The following is a 7,517-nucleotide window of genomic DNA, read 5'->3' on the forward strand; positions in this document are numbered from 1 at the left end:
TGGTTCTACACATATTGTTTTTAGTATATGTAATTTTTATATCAAAAGGAAATTTAAAGTCACCAAGTTTGTGCATCTTTATGCTTAAAATATAAGTTTGATGTATTTTGCACTCAAAATTTATTATCTTTTCTTATATTATTACTATTTATGTTAATTGTCTATTATATGCTTAAAAAGTGTTCGATATCTGTCTAACAAGTGTCGAGATCTATTCATACTCCTTAATTAAGTTGTTATCATTTGTATCTCTACGTTTAGCTTGTTATTAAATCACTATATTTATATAACATATTTTGCTTGATAAATAATGCTACAATAGATAACTGACTTTAAGAAAAAACAAAAATTCCTCACACAAAATGAAGTTATGTTGATCAATGATTTGGTTGTTGGTGACTCATACTGATGACAAAAGGAAACATATTTTCTTGTTTCCAAATAAATAATCATTATTTGCATAGTTATGGTTATTTTTCTAAAGAAATAAAATTTCTTACTTGGAAATTAAAGCCATTTCATTATGTGGTTTTTTAATAGAGAAAGATTGCAATTGGAGTGTGAATTGGGAAGTTGTGACAATTTCATCCCCATTATAAAATGAACGTTATGATAGATCCCTTGTTCATTTGCAATAAGTTGAGAGAAATTTATTTTCTGATCATCCCACGTCTTATTAGCTTAATTTCTTGCATTTACTTTTCCAAGTTTATTTGAAGAAGATGATATTATTCATCCATATTATTGAATGCTTATTTTGCGCTGTTTTTAGTACTTGTTCATTCCATCACTTTTAATGTTACAGTAGCTTTAGATGGATCTGGTAACTTACAAAAGTATTAGTGATGGCATAGCAGCTCCAGACAACGGAGACACAAGATTTTATATTCGTGTCACCTCTAGAATTTACCATGAGCATATTGAAATACTATATGCCAAGAAGTTTATTGCTCTAATAGGCGACAATATTTCCACAACGATTATCGTAGACAATCAGAGCACTGGATTCGGAACTGCCGAAACTGCAACATTGAGTAAGTTGAAAGCTATATCTACCAACGATTTTTTCACTCGTCTTATTTCTTCTTTTATTCCTTCTAAATATTACCAATGTTTAAATTGTTGATATTTCTTTTACAACTGTAATGCTTCTTTTCAAATATTAATAAGGCTGAAATTGTTGATATTTCTTCTGGTTGTGAATGCCAACAACTTTCTAGCCAAGTACATTACTTTTGAAAATTCTGCTGGATCTGAAAATGGCCAAGGAGTTGCATTTTTTAATAATGCCAATCAAGCGGTATATTACAAGTGTACATTTTCCTTGGGTTTCAAGATACACTTTTTGTATAAAACCAGGTATTCTTCAAAGATTGCAAAGTTTATGGAACAGTCTTATATTTGGTGGTAGACAAAAGCTGTATTTCAAGATTGCAAGATTATTGAATACTACAATTACCATCACTGCCCAATCTAAATATTTTTCAGGCCAAAATAATGGGTTCTCCCAGAACTGTAGCCTAATGGCCTCTCCAGAACTCGGGCCAAGAGAAGATCATCATAATTTCGACATTTACCTTGCCTGAATTTGGAGAGATTATTTAACGGTGATTTTCATGGAGTCGTTTATGGACTCCGTGGTTAATCCAAGGGGTTGGTATGAATGACCGTGAAAACTTGTAAACTTGTTGTTCTACGTTGAGTTTAAGAGCAACGGCCCAGGAGCTGATGTATCTAAAAGAGTCACATGGCAAGGTTACCATGTGAGGCCGCTCAATTTACTGTAAAAACTTCATTGTGGAGCCAAATGGTTACCAGAAACTGGTATATGATTTAGACCAAATTTGTAATTTGAACATGGACGATGTATTTCTTTATATAATTAGTGTCAATGAATTCTAATTACTGTGTTTAATAGTGGTAGGGAGCACGTACGTACTAGATAACAGAAATTTTAGAAGCACAAATTGCAAAATAAACTGAATAGTAAAGGTAACTTCTAAAACAAAATATATAATAACCGAAGGAGCAAATGAGTAGGAAAATAGCAAATTGATTCTGTTGAAATTGATGAAATGAAAACATTACAAATCCGAAAAAGCAAGTAACATAACTTCGAAACCAAGAATGAGTCACTTGTTATACTTGACTACCCTTGCTCTGCAGTGCTCGAGTTTTCTTTACCTACCACCATGACCAGACCACCTGTTTGGGGAAGAGAATACCCTGGACACATGGAGGACCCCTATTGGTGCTCCAAGATGACTCATGAGTCATGCCCGGCTCGGACGACCGAGATTACCACCACTGGCGTTGACTGATGCTAAGTATGAGAGCCGAGGTGAACCTGGCCGAGGTCCGACCTACCGGAAAGCTCGGTGGGGGCCGATGTGAGCTACTGTCAGCGGCGTGATTATCGGGTATAACCGTTGGTCCCGAGATTACTGGGTGTAACCGACGGTCCCGAGATTACCGGGTGTAACCGTCGCGAGATTAGCGGGACTACCACCCATAAGTAGAGGACTTCACTCCCCGATCAGGTACGATGATTTTTGACCTCGAACTAAACCGGGAATCCTACTTATACTGACTTGATCGTCGGAGTGCTCACCTTTTTGTGCAGGTCCGCCCAAGTATTCAGGTCGGTCCGGAGGCCGAGTTCGAGTTGCAATCTGAAATACACTGTTGTGCATATCCTTGCATAAACATTTGGCGCCGTCTGTGGGAAGGACAATCTAAGTCATCCCAAGTCCTTGAACCAACACGCGAGCGAAAATGGTTCAACCCGCAAACTCGACCAATACGGCAGACCGAAAGACCCTAGCTGCCAGCGATGCCCACCAGAGGGTGGTCGGAGCAGCAGCGGTAGAGGGGCAAGGTCACGACGGCCTAGCAACAGAACCCCTCCGCAGGTCGGCACGAATCACCGCGCCTGTTCTACCGCCTGCGCACCCGAGGACATCCAAGGCCACCCGTGGCCGAGGTGGGACCTCTAGGAAGGGCGCCCGGGGTCCAGCCCCGGCTCCAATAAGTGAGAACTTTGATGCACTCCAGAGAGAAATGGAGGCAATGCGCACACAAATTCGGTCCATGGAGGAAATGTATAACGAAATGATACTAGATGCAGGCGCAGGGTCCCGATCTGAAAATCGAGTGACGCACGTGGACGTACACGAGCAAAGGGGTTCCCACCTCGGCCCAGTCGAGGAGGAACGTCCCGAAGACAACGAGAGCGAGGGACACACTCGCCAGAGGGGAGACCTCCGTGAGCATCTCAACAAAAAGAGAAGCTCATTTCTCCGAAAAGGACAGTCACCATCCTGCTCCCACAGGAGCTCCAACCAGCAGGCTGAATCCTATCACAACCCAGCAACTCCCACAGGGCTGATCACAAGGGAGGAGTTCGACCAGCTGAGGGGCATGCTCGATGCTCAGGTGGAGGCCTTAAAGGCCAAATGTGAGCAGAAAGAAGGCTCACTGAACGATGGCGACTTGGGAGAATCGCCCTTCACCTCGGACGTTTTGGAAGCACCGATCCCTCCGAAGTTCAAAGCTCCTACCGTGAAGCCTTATGATGGGTCGACGGACCCCAAGGATTATGTGGAGGTCTTTGAAGGCCTCATGGACTTCCAAGCGGTATCAAACGCAATCAAATGCCGCGCCTTTCAGATCGCGCTTACTGGCAGCGCGCGATTGTGGTATCGGAGACTGCCAGCCAGGTCGATCTCGACCTACTCTCAGCTGAGAAGGGAGTTCCTCGCCCAGTTTTCTTCTCGGCATTATGACAAAAAGACAGCGACCCATCTCGCCACCATCAGACAGAAGGAGGGTGAGACGCTGCGGGAATATGTCACCAGATTCCAGGAGGAGCAGTTGAACGTCGCACACTGCTCCGATGACTCGGCCATGTGCTATTTTCTCACCGGTCTAGCCGACGAAGCCCTCACGGTGAAACTTGGAGAGGAGGCCCCGGCCACCTTCGCCGAGGTGCTTCAGAAGGCGAAGAAAGTCATCGATGGACAGGAGCTCCTCCGAACCAAAACCGGCCGACCGGAACAAAAGATCGGCCGGGGCAGAAGTGGAAAAGAAACAGAAAGGGCAGATCCCAAGTCCAAGGACAAGGGATCCTTTTCCAGTGGCCGAGTTGAGTATCGAAGGGCGGAGAACGGACCCACCAGGAGCCGACCTTACGAACGCTTCACCCCGACCACGATTCCAATTTCTGAGATCCTAACGAAAATCGAGGAATCCGGAATGAAAAAACTACTCAAGCGTCCTGAGAAGCTTCGGGGAGCCCCGGAGAGGCGCAACAAGGACAAGTATTGCCGCTTCCATCGGGAGCACGGCCACAACACGTCGGACTGCTGGGAGTTGAAGCGCCAAATTGAGGATCTAATTCAAGATGGCTACTTCAAGAAATTTGTGGGAAAGCCCAGGACCAGCTCGGCAGAGAAAAAGGAAGAGCGACAGCGTTCCAGGACGCCGTCCCAGCGCACTGACCGACCTGCGGTCATCAATACCATTTTCGGCGGGCCAAGCGGGTGTCAGTCCAGACATAAAAGAAAGGAGTTAGCTCGTGCCGCCAGGCGCGAGGTGTGCATCATCAGGGAGCAGGGGCCGACCTGCCCAATCACCTTCGACGGTGCAGACTTGGAGGAGGTCCACCTGCCCCACAATGATGCACTTGTGATCGCTCCCTTGATTGATCATGTGGTGGTCAGGAGGGTGCTGGTAGACGGAGGCGCATCTGCTAACATCCTGTCCTTACCGACCTACCTCGCCCTGGGATGGACGAGGTCGCAATTGAAGAAAAGCCCGACACCGCTGGTTGGGTTCTCTGGAGAATCGGTCATCCCAGAGGGTTGCATCGACTTACCGGTCACGCTGGGGCAGGGCCAAACTCAGGTCACCCAAATGGCCGAGTTCGTGGTAATTGACGGTAGATCGGCCTATAACGCCATCTTTGGGAGACCCATCATCCACTCATTTCGGGCCATTCCCTCGACACTTCATCAAGTTTTGAAGTATCCCACCCCCAATGGCGTGGGCACGGTCCGAGGAGAACATACCGCTTCGAGGGAGTGTTATGCCTCCGCACTCAAAGGCTCATCGGTCTGCGCCCTCGAAACTCTCGCCGGTAGGGATGGGACGCTCGAGTTCGAGGCCGACCTGCCGAGGAGGGAGTTTGCCGCACCCACTGAGGAGCTCGAGCTTGTTCCTTTGCTTAGTCCCGAGAAGCAGGTAAGCATAGGAACCAAGCTGGGGGCCACCGACAGAGAGGAGCTAATCCACTTCCTCAGATCCAACTCGGACGTCTTTGCGTGGTCCCATGAGGACATGCCTGGCATTGACCCGCGAATTATGACGCATCGCCTCAGCATAGATCCATCATTCCGACTTGTGAAACAAAAAAGAAGACCTATAAACAAGGAGAGGAGTGATGTAATTGTTGAGGAAGTTAGCAAACTTTTGAAAGCTGAATACATAAGAGAAATTTCGTATCCCGAGTGGCTCTCCAATGTTGTATTAGTTAAAAAATCTAACGGAAAGTGGAGAATGTGCATAGATTATACGAACTTAAATAAGGCATGCCCGAAAGATTGCTTCCCACTGCCGAGGATTGATCAGCTCGTGGACGCCACAGCCGGGCACGAACTTCTCACCTTCATGGACGCCTACTCTGGGTACAACCAAATCAAGATGCATGTCCCAGATCAAGGTCATACCGCTTTCATAACAGACCAAGGTCTGTACTGTTACAAGGTCATGCCCTTCGGGTTAAAGAACACATGAGCGACCTACCAGAGAATGGTGAACAAAATGTTCGCCAAGCAGATCGGCCGGAATATGGAAGTGTATGTGAACGACATGCTTGTCAAGAGCAAGCAGTCTAAGTCGCATCTCTCCGATCTGACCGAAGCCTTTGGAGTCTCTTTGGGAAAATTCCTTGGCTTCATGGTGAACAACCAGGGAATCGAGGCCAACCCCGAAAAGATTAAAGCCGTGCTCGAGATGGAGGCACCAAAGACGCTGAAGCAGCTTCAGTGCCTCAATGGCAGGATTGCGGCCCTGAACCGGTTTGTTTCAAGATCGACAGATAAATGCCTTCCTTTCTTCAAAGTCCTACGGAGGAAAGGGCCGTTTGAATGGACAGCGGAGTGCAAGCAAGCATTTCAGCAGTTGAAAAGCTACCTCTGTTCGGCACCTTTGCTCGCCAAGCCCATGCCGGGGGACAAGCTCCAATTGTACTTAGCAGTGTCTGACAGCGCCGTCAGTTCGGCCCTAATCAGGCAAGAGGAAGCGCGGCAAAACCCGGTCTACTACACAAGCAAGGCTATGACCGAAGCCGAGACCAGATACCCCCAAATGGAAAAGTTGGCTCTTGCTTTAGTCACCTCGGCCCGACGACTTAGACCATACTTCCAAGCCCATACTGTGGTGGTGCTCACTAACTTGCCCCTAAAAAACATCTTCCATAAGCCAGAAGCTTCTGGACGCCTGATGAAGTGGGCAATAGAGCTAAGTGAGTACGACATCCAGTTCGAACCCAGAACTGCGTTGAAAGGACAGGCAGTGGCAGATTTCATAGCCGAGCTCACACCACCTTCCGAGCTGAGCGAGTCCGACCTACCGTGGACAATCTATGTCGACGGATCCTCCAATGAGAAGGGGTGCGGGGCCGGGGTCCTCTTACTCGGACCAAGAGGCGAACAATTTGAGTATGCCTTGCGGTTCGGCTTCCGGACTTCTAACAACGAGGCTGAGTATGAAGCATTTATTGCCGGCCTGCGAATCGCTAGAGCATTGGGGGCCTCTTGTGTTAAGGTCCTCAGCGACTCCCAGCTGGTTGTGAGCCAGATCAAGGAAGAGTACCAAGCCAAAGACTCCCGAATGGAGAAATATTTGGGCAAGGTCAGATCGTACCTCGCCCAGTTTCGAACTTATGAAGTAAGCCGGGTTCCCTGAGCAGAAAATTCTAATGCTGACGCCTTGGCCAAGTTAGCATCTGCGTACGAGACCGACCTTGCCAGGTCGGTCCCCGTCGAGATCTTAGATAATCCTTCGATCTCAGAGTCAGATCTGATGGAGATCGGCGCTCCAGAGTCCTCATGGATGGACCCGATTGCGGAATTCATTAGGGGCAACTCACCACAAGACCCCAAGGAGCGCAGAAAGTTGGCAAGGCGAGCAGCTCGGTTCGTGGTCCGAGATGGAGCATTGTACCGACGCGGCTTTTCCCTGCCTCTATTGAGATGTCTAACCCCTGAAGAGGGCCTGTACGTCCTCAGGGAAATCCACGAAGGAGTGTGCGGCAATCACTCAGGCGTCCGGTCGCTGTCAGCCAAAGTGATCCGACAAGGATACTATTGGCCGACCCTCAGCCAGGACGCCAAGAAGTTCGTTAGAACTTGAGACAATTGCCAACGCTACGGAACCATAATCCACCAACCTCCGGAGCTGCTCACCCCCATCTCGGCCCCGTGGCCATTCGCGCAGTGGGGAGTAGATATCATTGG

The 7,517-nt window shown here is 47.8% G+C and overlaps 1 long non-coding RNA gene across 1 annotated transcript; it reads left to right on the forward strand.

The window, feature by feature from the left end:
• Positions 1-617: 617 nt before the first annotated feature.
• On the forward strand, positions 618-1,856 carry LOC111023201 (uncharacterized). Its single transcript, XR_015789883.1, has 2 exons — positions 618-1,034; positions 1,221-1,856. It is a non-coding gene; the product is annotated as an uncharacterized LOC111023201 (long non-coding RNA).
• Positions 1,857-7,517: the final 5,661 nt, after the last annotated feature.

This window comes from Momordica charantia (assembly GCF_013281855.1).
Source record: "Momordica charantia cultivar OHB3-1 chromosome 3 unlocalized genomic scaffold, Mcharantia_2.0 BLBB01000003.1, whole genome shotgun sequence".
Lineage (NCBI taxonomy): Eukaryota > Viridiplantae > Streptophyta > Magnoliopsida > Cucurbitales > Cucurbitaceae > Momordica > Momordica charantia.